The sequence below is a fragment of the Mustela nivalis genome, assembly GCF_964662115.1.
Source record: "Mustela nivalis genome assembly, contig: HAP1_SCAFFOLD_781, whole genome shotgun sequence".
Classification (NCBI taxonomy): domain Eukaryota; kingdom Metazoa; phylum Chordata; class Mammalia; order Carnivora; family Mustelidae; genus Mustela; species Mustela nivalis.
This window is the reverse complement of record NW_028135883.1, coordinates 4253-18502: the sequence shown is the minus strand read 5'-3', so window position 1 is coordinate 18502 and position 14250 is coordinate 4253.

Genomic DNA, 14250 nt, shown 5'->3' with positions numbered 1-14250 from the left:
TCTTGTTGTTGGTGTAAAGAAATGCAACTGATTTCTGTGCATTGAATTTATATCCTGACACTTTACTGAACTCCTGTACAAGTTCTAGCAGATTTGGAGTGGAGTCTTTTGGGTTTTTCACATATAGTATCATATCATCTGCACAGAGTGATAGTTTGACTTCTTTGCCAACTTGGATGCCTTTAATTTCTTATTGTTGTCTGATTGCTAAGACTAGAACTTCTAGTACTATGTTGAATAGCAGTGGTGATAATGGACATCCCTGCCATGTTCCCGACCTTAGCAGAAAAGTTCTCAGTTTTTCTCCACTGAGAATGATATTTGTTGTGGGTTTTTCATAGATGGCTTTGATGATATTTAGGTATGTACCCCCTATTCCTACACTTTGAAGATTTTTGATCAGGAAGGGATACTGTACTTTGACAAATGCCTTTTCCACATCTATTTAGAGTATCATATGTTTCTTGTCCTTTCTTTTATTAATGTATTGTATCACATTGATTTATTTGCAGATGTTGAACCAAACTTGCAGCCCTGGAATAAATCCCATTTGGTTGTGGTGAATAATCCTTTTAATGAACTGCTGGATCCTATTGGCTAGTATTTTGGTGAGAATTTTCGCATCTGTATTCATCAAGGATATTGGTCTGTAATTCTCTTTTTTGATGGGATCCTTGTCTGGTTTTGCAATCAAGGTGATGCTGGCCTCATAAAATGAGTATGGAAGTTTTCCTTCCATTTCTATTTTTTTTTATTAGTTTCAGGAGAATAGGAATTAATTCTTCTTTAAATGTTTGGTAGAATTCCCCTGGGAAGCCGTCTGGCCCTGGGATTTTGTTTGTTTGGAGATTTTTGGTGACTGTTTCAATCTCCTGGCTGATTATGGGTCTGTTCAGTTTTCTATTACTTCCTGGTTCAGTTGTGATAGTTTGTATGTCTCTAGGAATGCATCCATTTCTTCCAGATTATCAAATTTGTGGGTGTAGAGTTGCTCATAATATGTACTTATAATTGTTTGAATTTCTTTGGTATTGGTTGTGATCTCTCGTCTTTCTTTCATGATTTTATTTATTTGGGTCCTTTCTCTTTTCTTTTTGATAAGTCTGGGCAGGAGTTTATCAATTTTATTTATTCTTTCAAAGAACCAGCTCCTAGTTTCGTTGATTTGTTCTATTATTTTTTAGTTTCTATTTCATTTCTGCTCTGATTTTTAATGTTTCTCTTCTCCTGCTGGGACTAGGTTTTCTTTGTTGTTTTCTCTCCAGCTCCTTTAGGTGTACGGTTAGGTTGTGTATTTAAGACCTTTCTTATTTCTTGAGAAAGGCTTGTATCGCTATATATTTTCCTCTAGGACTGCCTTTGCCATGTCCCATAGATTTTGAACCATTGTGTTTTCATTATCATTTGTTTTGAATTTTTCAGTTCTTCTTTAATTTACTTATTGACCCATTCATTCTTTAGAATGGTACTGTTTAGTCTCCATGTATTTAGATTCTTTCCAAATTTCCTCTTGTGATTGAGTTTTAGCTTAAGAGCATTTTGGTATGAAAATGTGCAGGGAATGGTCCCAATCTTTTGATATGGGTTGAGACCTGATTTATGACCCAGGATGTAATCCATTCTGGAGAATGTTCCATGTGCACTAGAGAAGAATGCGTATTCTGTTGCTTTGGGATGCAATGTTCTGAATATATGTGTGATGTCCATCTGGTCCAGTGTGTCATTTAAGGCCTTTATTTCCTTGTTGATTTTTTGCTTGGATGATCTGTCCATTTCAGTTAGGGGGTGTTAAATATTGTATTATTGTCTCCTATTATTATTGTATTATTGTCTATTTGTTTCTTTGAATTTATTATTAATTGTTTTAATAGTTGGCTGCTCCCATGTTAGGGGCATAGATATTTAAAATTGTTAGGTCTTCTTGTTGGACAGACCCTTTGAGCATGATATAGCGTCCTTCCTCATCTCTTATTATAGTCTTTGGCCTAAAATCTAATTGATCTGATATAAGGATTGTCACCCCAGCTTTTTTTTTTGATGTCCATTAGTATGGTAAATTGTTTTCCACCTGGGACAAGGAGTCTTAAGCAGACTCTGCATTGAGTGCAGAACATGATGCAGGGCTCCATCTCATGACCCTGATCATGACCTAAGCCAAAACCCAAATCTGCATGCTCTACCAACTGTGCCAGCCAGGCACCCCTGTCTTCAGATCTAGTAGCATTTGCTTAATATATTTCGGTGCTCTCGTGTTGGATGCATATATGTATTTATGATTGTTGTATCTTCTTGATCAGTTGACTCTTGCATCATTCTATAATGGCCTTCTTTGTCTTTTGTTACTACTTTTGGCTTAAAGTCTCTTTTGTCTAATGTAAATAAAGCTACATCAATTGCTCTTTTTCGGTTTCCACTTGCATGGAATATCTTTTTCCATCCATTCACTTTTAGCCTATATGTATTAAAGCTGAGGTGAGTCTTTTGTAGAAAGCATATATGTGGGTCTTATATATTTTATCTGTTCAGCCACTCTGTGTTTTTTTCCTGGGATAAATTAGTGCATTTTCATTTACAGTAATTATGGATAGATAAAGATTTACTTATGCCATCTCATTGTTTCCTAGCTGTTTTATAGTTCCCTTATACCTTTCTTCCTCTTTGACTGCCTTCCGTTCTGAATTGATGATTTTCTGTAGTGGTATGCTTTGATTCTCTTCCACGTATCATTTGTGAATCTATTGTAGGTTTCTGCTTTTTGGTTACCATGAGGCTTACATGAAACATCTTATATGTATAGCGGTCTATTTCATACTGATAATAATGAAACTTCAATCACATGAAAACTCTACCCTTTTACTCCCTTTTATATTTTTATATTATAAATATAAATATATATATATATATTTTGTATTATATACTATATGTTATATAGTATATATATATATTTTATATTATATACTACCCTTTTATATTTTTGATGTCACAGTTTACTTCTTTTTATATTGCATACCTATTAATAAATGTAGCTGTAGTTTTTATTTTATTTTACTTTTTTTTAGTGTTCCAAAATTCATTGTCTATGCACCATGCCCAGTGCTCCAGGTGATATGTAGCCATAGTTATTTTTAAAAAGTTTTGTCCTTTAACTGTGAAACTAGAGTTAAATGGTTAGCATACCAGTGTTGTGTATTTTCATGTGTTTTCATGTTTCTAATTATCATCCTTTCATTTCAGTTTCAAGTACTCCTTTCAGCATTTCTTTTAAGGCTGTTCTAGTGGTAGTGAGCTCCATCATCTTCCTTTTTTTGGGGGGGAAGTCTTCATTTTGCCTTCCTTTCTGAAGGCAGCTTTGCCAGGTTAAGTATTCTTGGTTGGCAGTTTCTTTCTCACAGGATTTTGAAAATATCATTCTATTCTTTCCTGGCCTGCAAGGTCCCTGCTCAGAAATCTGCTGTAGCCTTATGGAGCTTACCTTGTATGAGAGAGTTTTTTTCTCTTGTTGCTTTTGAAATTCTTTCTTTGTCTTTGATTTAGTGAGTTACATTACAATACATCTTCTAGAAGATCATTTGGGGTTAAAATTTTGTGGTGACTTATTACCTTTATTAACTTAGTTAACATTAACTTCCAAATATCTCCCCCAGGTTTGGGAAGTTCTCGGCCATTATTTCTTTAACTAGGCTGGCTCTTCACCACATTTTTCTCTCCTCTTTCTGGGACTCCAGCAATCCTTACATTGTTTTTTGTTTTCTTTTGTTTAGTTTTGATGGTGCCTCATAATTTTCATAAGTTTTCTTTATTCTTTTTCATTCTTTTTCCTTCTAGTTCCCCTATTTGGATAATTTCAGTTAATCTCTCTTTTACATCACTGATTCTTTATTCTGCTTTGTCAAGTCTGATATTTAAGCTCTCTATTGAACTATTCAGTTACTGTATTCTTCAGGTCCAAAATTTCCGTCTGGTATTTTTAAAGAATGTTTTCTCTTGGTTGAACTTTTCATTTTTCTTCTGTATTGTCTTCCTGATTTTGTTAAGTTGTTTATATGGTTTTTTTTAATAGTTTCCTGAGCATCTTTAGAATAACTGTTTTGAATTATTTGTTGAGCAATTCTTGGATCTCCATTTCTTTGGGGCCAGTTACTAGAGGTTTACTCTATTCCTTTGGTGGAGTCATGTTTTCCTAATTCTTTGTGATTCCAATAGCCTTTTGTAGATCTATGCATTTGAAGTAGTCACCTGAACTTTATGGCCTGACTTGGGTAATATAAGACTTTGATCTCAGAGTGGGGGCATGCTGATGCAGGGCACCAAGTGTGGGGTGTGGGTGGCATGGTTCTCTTTGGCTAGGGCCACTAGGGTTTACAGCATTGACAACACTGTTGTCCTTGGTAAGCATTCAAGGGATCCACAGTGACTTCAAGGGTAGTTGGGGTCCTCAGTGACACTTCCAGGTACAATGGCTAGGGACAAGGCATGTAGTGATGATGGTCAGAGCTCACGGTGGCATACTTGGCTTCAGAGTCTAGCTGCAAGTGCCTGTGTCATGTCATGTCAGTTGGCCACATCATGCAGTGGTGGGGTTATGGAAGGCAGCAAAGGGCAGGCCCAGCTACAGGCTCACTGGCATGCACTACTGTAGCTGTTGGGTATTGCCATGTGTGTATAGTAGAGTAGACCATTGACAGGATTCAAACCTGGGATGTGTGGGTACACAGTCAGTGGTGCTAGTGACAGAATACAGGGCCTAATCCAGGCCCACAAGCAATTACAGAATCCCTGGCTGTTGGTGTGCTCTTCTACGCCTCCACAATCTCACTCCAAGGCCTGCACACTTCAGCAGAGGCCAGTGACAATTGTCAGGCTTGCCAGGCCTGCAGTGTGCAAGTTCACAGGTAGTTGGGCTAGCCCTAAGTGCACACATGGTGGTGGGGTAAGTGTCGGGGGTCTAGACTGGCATCTTACGCTTGTGCAACAACAGAGGACTGGGCTAGCTGCTGGTGCAGTTTCCAGGCTCTTTTTGCAGCCAGAGAGGGGAATTAGAGGGAAGAGACCCCGACAACAGGTGTCAGCAAATGCCAATACCTGAAAGCTGGTGAAAACTGCAGGTTTTCATCTTAGTAAAATTTAGTGAAACTTACTTCCATGGAGGCTAAGTTGGTGGTTGATTTCTTCACTGACAAAACCTGCTGGGCTTCACTGCAGTGGGTCCTGCTATGTGGCTGCTATTAGTAGCTATTGTGTTTCTTGTTGTTCCTAGCCATCTATGCATATCTCACATTTTTTGGTCTCTGGGTGGGGTAAAACTGAAGTGGGACCTTTGTGCAGTATCCTGAAAGCCTGGAGAAGCTGGTCCCTCACTCTGCTTTTCCTCTTCTGGTAAGTGGAACTCTTTCTGGCTGGGGACTCTTGGCACTGAGCAGTGCCAGCTTGAAGGGTGAGATATGCAGGCAAAATGAAACATTTTTCTCTTCTTCTGCAATTATTCTCAATTTTTTTGTTTCACTGTGTTGCTAAGATTTCTTAAGAGGACTCCTAAGCTCTTCCAGAGCCATTTTTGTTCACGGATAGCTTTCTGATTATTGATCTTTGTGAAGGGATGGAGGTCTCCTACATCATTATTTTGGTAATGTCACTCCCACCTTTCCCAGATTTTTAAATGTACTCCAAAATTTGTGAATAATTGTGCAAGATAGTAAAGGAGGGAGAAGTCAAGAACCATGTTTTATTGATCCCAGGTCAGCACAATTCCTTATATTGACAATCATTAAAAATTTATCTTATTTACTCATCACTGTTACCCTTAGAATTAATTTTGGATTTAAAAGCTATAACATTTTTATTATTTTCTTTATCAAGCTCTAGAAGGCCATCCCACAGTCTGGGGAGTCATCAGTGCCATCACTGTCCATCAAAGTCAGCTACTTTCATCACTAGACCATCTCAGAAGAGTGGGGGAGGTCCCTACAGAGCATCTATTTGACTCATGTTGACCAATTGAGAGTACAGTACAAGACTAACCATGGGAATGTCTGCTGGAGATCCCACTAAAGTGGAGACCTTGGCAAACACCATTGGAAGAAATAAGCAACAGGGGACTCCTGCTCTGAAGGTTGGTCAGTGAAAGGCAGCAGTGGCCACACTGAATCTGCAGGGGGAATAATGGGCCTCATTAAGCAGCAGTATGTAGAGATCCTTCCATATTTGCACTATTTAGATAGTGTAAACTGCATAAACACTAATAATTTAAATCTGTCCATTGCAGCAAGCCTGGAGGCTTGCAAAGAGTCCCAAAAATTTATCAGGGGAGCTAGGGTTAACAATTTCAGATTTGGGGGGAACCAATGTTCATGTTGTCATTAGTTGTCATTAGATCATGGGTTGAAGCAGTAATCCCAGAATCTTAGGAGTCTAAATGAAAGATTTCTATAGGCTACAGGTTCCAGGAAGTCCCTACAGCTCCCAATGGAAGACATGGCTTATTATCTGGGCCAAAGAATTTGGATGCATCCTTAATTGGCCATACTTTTATGGAGGTTTGAAACAACTCCAATAAATTATCTAAAATATTGGTTTGATCAAAAGAATCTTAAGACTTATTTAAAAAGTCTTCAGTTTATCACAAAAGTAAAAGGGGAAAGTGCAAAGATCTGAGGTAACAAAGAAATAAAAAAATATCAAATATATGGATATATAGTAGAAGATGAAATTGTAAACTAGATCATACAGGGTGCTTTGTAGACTATCTTTAAAAATGTCTGTTTTAAGTATGACGACATCACTGAAAGATTTCTTTTTAAGATTTTATTTATTTATTTGAAAAAGAGAGAGAGAGAGTGAGAGCACAAGCAGAGAGGAGAGGGATTGTTTTATTTATTTTTTTGGCTGTTATGCATAATGTTATGAACATTTTTTTCAAAGATTTCATTTATTTATTTGAGAGAGAGAAAGAAAGAATTAGAGAGAGAGAGAAAGTCTGAAAGGAGAGGTCAGCGGGAGAAGCAGACTCCTCACCAAGAAGTGATCCTGATTCAGGACTCAATCCTAATGTTCCAGGATCATGATTTGAGCCGAATGCAGTCACCCAACAAAAAGCTACCAAGGTGCGCTGCTATGGACATTCTTGGGCAATCCTAACTGGTTTTTGGGGTCATGATCATGGGCCCCAGACAAGCAACATATGTTGACTAGTAAAGTTGAAAAAATATTTTTCAGATACTTTTGAGTTTCTACTATGACTTTTGATGACACTAAGTGCTGAGATTTGGAATATAATTATGTTTGGGTTAACTATCCTAAGATTTGGGGATTGTTTTATTTTTGTTAATGTGTAGGTGTGAAAAACAATTGCTATGCAATTTTATATGCTGTATACCCTTCATAGTGAGGCTGCTGAGCTGTGTGGCAAGCAAACAGACACAAAATCTGAGGTCCTGAACTGCAGCCAGACTAGAGAAAATCAGTCCAGGCTGCAGCTGCATAAAGAATGAAGACATGGGGTACCTGGGTGGCTCAGTGGGTTAAAGCCTCTGCCTTCAGCTCAGGTCATGATCTCAGGGTTCTGGGATCAAGTCCCATATCAGACTCCCTGCTCAGCAGGGAGCCTGCTTCCCTCTATCTCTCTGCCTGCCTCTCTGCCTACTTGTGATCTCTCTCTGTGTGTCAAAAAAAAATAAATCTTAAAAAAAAAAAGAATGAAGACATGAAAAATTCATTTAACTGAAATTGAGCAGAATTAGCAGTTGAGGAAAATGATAATTTAGACTTTAAACTGGAATTGGGGACTTTAATTTCTTGGATTCATAATGCACAGGGAGAGCAGAATTTTTTCACGCTTTAGCCCTTTGGGACTTCAGCTAAAAGATTTTGGATTTTAATTTCTTAAGATTTATATATTTTAATTATGCCACTAGGAAATTAACAATGGGAGGGTTTTTTAATTGATTTTAGGACTATCACAGTATGTTGATATATGATTTTTGGAATATTTTAATTTAATTTGGAAGATTTAATTTCATTTTAATGTTTTAGTGTTGTTATTTAGCCTCATTGCAGAAACTCTGAGAGGCTAAGTTGGGCAATATAGCTGGACAAAATTTGGAATAGGAACTAGAACAGAAGTGAACGTTCATCTTTAAATTCAGAATGGCCACTGAGATCATTCAATTAATATACCATTCTGTCCCATTTCAGAGCTTAGAGCAAAATCTAATTCTATTAGCAGTAAAAAAGGTTCTAGAAAGTCCTAGAGAGATCCACAAATGAGTATGAAAGGGCCATTATTTTCTTATAGCAAATATTTTCTTTACTTTGGTAAATGCATATTAATTCTATGCTAATAATGCCTCATGGACTGATTTTTAGAAGATATCTAAATAAACAGTCAGAAACTCACATTTAGAATAAAATTTTTTAAAAACACCCCACAAGATAACTCTTCTATGCAAAGGTAAAGGAAAATACAAGGAATGATGATTGTATTATCACTTACTCGTCCATCTGGGAGATGGAAAATTTCTTTTGTTGTAGATTTTTTAAGCAGTTAGATGACAGAGACATTCAAATGTGAAAAAAAAAATAGTTCTGGATTTTCCTTTCTTACCTGAATCACTGCTACTTTCACTGCCAGGAATGAAAAATGGTGATTGCACTTTGGCCCCTTAGCTTTTTCTCCTTGGGCCAAAGTGGAAGATAAATTTGACCATTCTTCCAAGTGTGGGCCTTGAGCCCTTTTTTGCCAGCTTGGGAAAGAGGCTAGCAACCAGCTATGCTCTTTCTGCTCCTGACCTGTCAGCACTGAGGGTTTTCCAGAATTTTCCCACTTGCTAGTACTTTGCATATTTTTCTCTGGAAAGGAAGTCCCTTTTCAATTCCTGGCATTATATCTTAATTTGGTGCAAGGTTGTGTTATAAGATTGGACCTTTTGTTGGTTTGTTTGTTTCATCATGAAAGATCTGTTCTTTACTGTTTTTATTTTTTAAGTTCATGTCATTCACTTTCAAGAGTGATTTCGAAAGGGATTTCAAGAAGGCCACCTGGGTGGCTCAGCTGGTTAAGCATCTGACTCTTGATTTTGGCTCAGGTGGTCATTGCATGGGTCGTGATCTCATGGGTTGTGGAACTGGTCCCCATGTCAGGCTCCATGCTCAGTGGGAAGTCTGCTTGAGATTCTCTCTCTCCTTCCCTCTCCTTCTGCCCCCACCCCCTTGCATGCATGCTTGCTCTTTCTCTCTCTCTCTTTATTTATTATTAAATAAATAAATCTTTAAAGAAAGAGATTTCAAAAATTTGTGCATATATGGCCATTTTATCCTGACTTTAAGATACTTAAAAATGTTTCACTATCTCCTTTAAAAAAAAAAGTCGGGAATATTTGTTTAGTTAATGTATGGACACCATGCGAGGTTCTGAAGCAGAATGTCCTATACATTAAAAGCCATCTCTGGAATTTTGAAGTTAGAGAAAAATTCTGCAAAATATCCCATCTAGCTATCTAATTCTAGTAGTGTTAGAAGCTTACCTACTTTTTTTTTTCTTTTTCAAAGATGATTAAATATTACACAGTCAGAATTTCACATTTTACCTGGCATATGATGAGTGTTCAACAAATGCTTTTATTATTACTACTCTTTAATTTGCTCAACAACATGTGGTCATCACACAACATTTTACCCTATGCTTATGTAATACCTTTTTACTCTCCTTCTCTCTTCCCTCCCTGGCTCTTCCATTCTTCACTTTTTTTCTTTTCTTCTTGCTCTGTTAAGCTCCACAATCATCCTCTAAGTCTGCTACTATTTCTATTCTCATTGTTTCTATCAATAACTCCCATCAGGCAAATAGTGCAAATTCTTATGTTTACTTAAAAAAAAGATTCTATTTATTTATTTGAGAAAGAGAAAGAGAGCACATGAGTTTTAGGGCGTTGGGACAAGGGAGAGAGAGAAGCAGGCTCCTGGTTGAGCAGGGAGCCTGACATAGGGCTAGATCCTAGGACCCTGAGATCATGACCTGAGCTAAAGGCAGATGCTTAACTAACTGAGCCACGCAGGCTCTCTTGTATATTTACTTTCTAGTACTATAAAGTACAAATGTGTTTCTTCTTTTTTTAAAGATTTTATTCATTCATTCATTAATTCATTCATTCATTTGACTGAGAGAGACAGCAAGAGCAGGAACACAAGCAGGCAAAGTGGGAGAGGGAGAAGCAGGCTTCCCAAAGAGCAGGGAGCCTAAAGAGGGGCTCCATCCCAGGACCCTGAATTCATGACCTGAGCCAAAGGCAGATGCTTAATGACTGAGCCACCTAGGTGCCCACAAACATGTTTCTTATTGAGGTATATTGTTAATTTAAACATAAATTATTTAAATTACTGTATCAACTTATACTAGGAGGTCCTATATGTTAGTATAAATGCAGAACACCCAAATATTATTACTTATGGGGATATCCTTTTAGTCTTCATGGACTGATGTGAAGTATAGGAATGCCTTTATAATGCAGAAGAAGGTCTGCTTCTGGTTGGCACCATTTTGTATTCAAAGTAAGGATGCTTGTTAGTTCATGGCATTTCCCTTTAGTCTATAAGATGTGCAGCATTTGGGAGGACATTTAACTCATGCTCATCTTATGTCTTTGGTCACTCCAGACAATTCTGGGAAGAAGGATTTTAACACTTTTCATAGCGTTACATTTTCTGGAAGTCAACCTATATTTTCATGGACTCTTAAAAAATCCAGTCATATGTTGTTTCCAGCGCTTGGAATCATCTCTCAAAGACATTTGCTGATTATCGTGTTAATGCCTAAAACATGTCTTAGAGCTCTTTTCCATGAATGCATTACCTTAGCATTCATAATTAAGATCTGTTTCTGATTCAAAAATCAAAGTATAATCATGGAAACTATTTTTTCAGGAAATTAGATTTTTCTGGCTGAGATAGCAATAAGTCTGATTGACAAGGAAAACTCTCCACATGAACAATATTCTAAAGTAGGAATAAAAGGTTTTATCTGGGAATTTCAGAACACCGAGAGAAACAATTGTTTAAGGTGGCCCTGATTTTGGCAATGATTCTTTAATATATTGAAAAAGTAAGATAAAATTTTTTTTTTAACTTTTTATTTTTTATAAACATATATTTTTATCCCCAGGGGTACAGGTCTGTGAATCACCAGGTTTACACACTTCACAGCACTCACCAAAGCACATACCCTCCCCAATGTCCATAATCCCACCCCCTTCTCCCAAACCCCCTCCCCCCAGCAACCCTCAGTTTGTTTTGTGAGATTAAGAGTCACTTATGGTTTGTCTCCCTCCCAATCCCATCTTGTTTCATTTATTCTTCTCCTACCCACTTTTTATTTTTACTTCTTTGTAACCACCAGATGGCACCAATTTCCTATTTTTAAACGTTTGGCGCTGCTATTTTTCATTTTTTATGTTTTTTAAAGATTACAAGCTGTTTAGGGACATTTGGTTATAACTTTCCCTCAAATATGGGCTCATGGACTGTAAGGCTAGAGTTACGGTATTAAATAAGAATTTGTAGGTGGAATAAGACTTATAATATGCATCGCATATGCACGGGATTAATTGGTTTAAATGGTTGGAATCTCAGCCCAAGGGAAAGGAGTTTCTCTGGGGGTGTTGTAAGTGAAAGGGCATTGGGCAACTTAAACTGGGATACATCACGAGAAGTCAGATGTGAAGTGGTCTTGGCCCGGAGTTACCTGTCTGGTTCAAGGGTATGAGTTGGCTGAGAATATAGGCAGGAGAAGAAGGAGGGTAAGAATGTCAGCTGTGCTGAGAGTTGAACTCTCCTAGAAATGATATTTTGATATCAACCTTTTGTCTGTACTGTCATTTGCAAATATCTTCTCCCATTCCGTGGGTTGCCTCTTTGTTTTCTTGACTGTTTCCTCAAACTCAACACACACAAAACAGATAATCATATCAAAAAATGGGCAGAAGATATGAACAGACACTTCTCCAATCAAGACATACAAATGGCTATCAGACACATGAAAAAATGTTCATCATCACTATCCCTCAGGGAGATTCAAATTAAAAGCACATTGAGATATCACCTTATACCAGTTAGAATGGCCAAAATTAACAAAACAGGAAACAACATGTGTTGGAGAGAATGTGGAGAAAGGGGAACCCTCTTACACTGTTGGTGGGAATGCAAGTTGGTGCAGCCTCTTTGGAGAACAGTGTGGAGATTCCTCAAGAAATTAAAAATAGAAATTCCCTATGACCCTGCAATTGCACTCCTGGGTATTTACCCCAAATTTACAGATGTCGTGAAAAGAAGAGCCATCTGTACCCCAGTGTTTATAGCAGCAATGGCCACAGTCGCCAAACTATGGAAAGAACCAAGATGCCCTTCAATGGACGAATGGATAAGGAAGATGTGGTCCATATACACTATGGAGTATTGTGCCTCCATCAGAAAGGACGAATACCCAACTTTTGTAGCAACATGGACAGGACTGGAAGAGATTCTGGTGAGTGAAATAAGTCAAGCAGAGAGAGTCAATTATCATATGGTTTCACTTATTTGTGGAGCATAACAAATATCACGGAGGACAAGGGGTGTTAAAGAGGAGAAGGGAGTTGGGGTAAATTAGAAGGGGAGGTGAATCATGAGAGACTATGGATTCTGAAAAACAATCTGAGGGGTTTGAAGTGGTTGGGGTACCAGGTGGTGGGTATTATAGAGGGCACGGATTGCATGGAGCATTGGGTGTGGTGAAAAAATAATGAATACCGTTATTCTGAAAACAAATAATTAAATTTAGAAAAAAAAAACTACATTGAGATATAATGTTACACCAGTTAGAATGGCCAAAATTAGCAAGACTGGAAACAACATGTGTTGGAGAGAATGTGGAGAAAGGGGAACCCTCTTACACTGTTGGTGGGAATGCAAGTTGGTGCAGCCACTTTGGAGAACAGTGTGGAGATTCCTCAAGAAATTAAAAATAGAACTTCCCTATGACCCTGCAATTGCACTGCTGTGTATTTACCCCAAAGATACAGATGTAGTGAAAAGAAGGTCCATCTGTACCCCAGTGTTTATAGCAGCAATGGCCATGGTCGCCAAACTTGGAAAGAACGAAGATGCTCTTAAATGGATGAATGGATAAGGAAGATGTGGTCCATATACACTATGGAGTATTATGCCTCCATCAGAAAGGACGAATACCCAACTTTTGTAGCAACATGGATGGGATGGGAAGAGATTATGCTGAGTGAAATAAGTCAAGCAGAGAGAGTCAATTATCATATGGTTTCACTTATTTGTGGAGCATAACAGAAAGCATGGAGGACATGGGGAGTTAGAGAGGGTTTGGGGTAAATTGGAAGGGGTGATGATGAAAGACCCGCGTATCCCCTTACCCAAGAATCCAACACTGCCACTGGATGCAATCAGCAAGAGGTTCTTTATTGTTACGCAGGCGCCTGCGGGTGGTCAGCGCGCGCCTGCGAGTGGTCAGCAGCTCCTGCTAGCTGAGCACACCTGGCTGGGGTGGTGCAGGATTTTTATAGACAGGTGCAAACAAGTTTTGGGTGGGGCGCAACTGATTGGTGGACAGTTTGAACTTTTGAAAAAGGCATATGTGGAGTTTGCTGATTGGCTTTGGGGACCCGCTCGCGCGGAAGAGAGAGGCGGGAAGGGGGAACAAGAAGGGGGAAGGTAGGAATGCCATCATGGCGTCTTCTATTAATTCTATAAGCGAAACAGTTACAGAAGGGCAAAAGAGCAATTAGTCACGCAATTAATAACCTAATCTACGCCTAAAAGCCAGCGGTTCACAGAAAAGCAAACAAGCGGTTAGTTATCCTATCTATCTTCCAGGGGAGGGGACTTTCCAGGGCAGGGGTCTTTCAATGACTCATGAGAGACTTTGGACTCTGAAAAACAATCTGAGCGGTTTGATGTGGCCGGGGGTGGGAGGTCGGGGTACCAGGTTGTGGGTATTATAGAGGGCATGGATTGCATAGAGCACTGAGTGTGGTAAAAAAATAATGATACTGTTATGCTGAAAATAAATAAATAAAAAGAAATGATATTTTGAAGTGAGGGGAGTACTGAAGTTGTGTCTGAGGAAGGAGAAGGAAGAGATCGGTGTGCCTAAGCATGCCTAAAGCAGAGGCAAAAAGTAGAAGGCAATTCCACCCACTTCTCAGTTCTGACCTAACTCTGTTAACATATTCTGGTTTAGCAAACTGTCTTTGGCCT